The sequence below is a fragment of the Sphaeramia orbicularis genome, chromosome 8 (assembly GCF_902148855.1).
Source record: "Sphaeramia orbicularis chromosome 8, fSphaOr1.1, whole genome shotgun sequence".
NCBI lineage: Eukaryota > Metazoa > Chordata > Actinopteri > Kurtiformes > Apogonidae > Sphaeramia > Sphaeramia orbicularis.
In genome coordinates, this window is record NC_043964.1 from 2,034,048 (window position 1) to 2,035,673 (window position 1,626).

Genomic DNA, 1,626 nt, shown 5'->3' on the forward strand with positions numbered 1-1,626 from the left:
AAAATAATTTTTTTTCAATATACTCCATAAAAAGTGGATCACATATTATTAGATTTTTTCATCCTGGCATATGTCAATGATTAACTCCAACACTGGTTAATTTGCATTATTATTTTTGGCGCTAGGTCAAATGTTCAAAAATACTAACATCTGTCACCAAGTGTGCGTAAAATGCACACCTATAAATCCAACTATTAAATATTATATATTGATTTATTTTTCTGCTCTAATTTGATTTTATTTTTGTAAATCCAGCTCAGTCCTAATCATACAGATCAAATGTTAGAAACAGTGCGTTTTATGCACACTTGGCAGACAGATGCTAGTCTGCTCATTGTCTTTTGTTTACAATGTGCACATTTGAGTTGGTGGACAGAATTTTAAAGATCATGTAAAAATGAACAACTTTTGAATTCTAACCTTATTTAAACTGTGAAAAATAATATGAAGTTTTTTAAAATGAAGTGCAAAGTGTGCGTAAAAGGCACACCCGGATACCGGAGGGTTAATGTATTTGTCCCAACGCCCACATTGTGCGTCTGGAATGAAAAAAAAAAAAAAGTACAGGCGTTAACTGTGTTACTCATCTCATGAGCGACATATACATAATATGGGACCTGAGCAAATCATTTTCTGGATATTGCACGTTTGGACCGTGTGTTTTTAATGGAGCTAAGTGTAAAACTTCTCAGCCTTGTGGGACCATTTTACTGCAGTGACTGTTGACCTCCTGTTTTTAAGTAAAGGATCTGAATAGTTTTATATCAGACGTTTTATTTGATCATTTTATGGCTCGTACTTGACTGTACATCTGGAAAAACCACACTACTCCATCTGACAGCACACTTGACAATAGTTCTTAGCGCTCCTGAAGCAGACAGACACTAGATTTATTGCTTTATTTGGAATCAGACACATTTGCTTGGCAACATAAAAACATCATACATGTATTGAGGTTACACAGACTGTAGTTTGAGATGGCAGGCCTCGTTCATGTGAACTGAGGCGAGCGGACGCTGAACTGCACTCATCACACCAGTTAGTGCAAAGTCACAGCTGCAAACATTTCCCTTTTCCCAGTGGTAAAATACTTTGAATGGATTAAGAAAGAACATAGAACGTCAGCACAGAACAGTAGTTCACTAGTGCAAAGTTAAAGGACCATATCGGCGTTTTGACACGTTTCACCTCATTCACACGAGATCGTCATCATTTAACATCACTTCAGCTTCGATTTTCTCAGTTGTATTGCTGCTACTTTTACAGCTTTACCACCTAAAGATAAGGCTAAAAGCCACATGTGGGCTCTAAGGCTGTGGTTTTATGTACATCCTACATTAAAAGAAACACTACAACAGTGGAAGGAAATCTGTCGCATCAGATTTTGAATTATAAAACACACTGAATTTGTAGCACGGAATTTTTTTTGCACTGAAATTAAGTATCTGATTTTTTTTGCACTGAAATTAAGTATCTGATTTTTTTTGCACTGAAATTAAGTATCAAAATTTTTTTTTGCACTGAAATTAAGTATCTGATTTTTTTTTGCACTGAAATTAAGTATCTGGATTGTTTGTCTCTCTTCAACTATGTTCATAAATTTAGAATTCAAAAAATTCAGGTGCA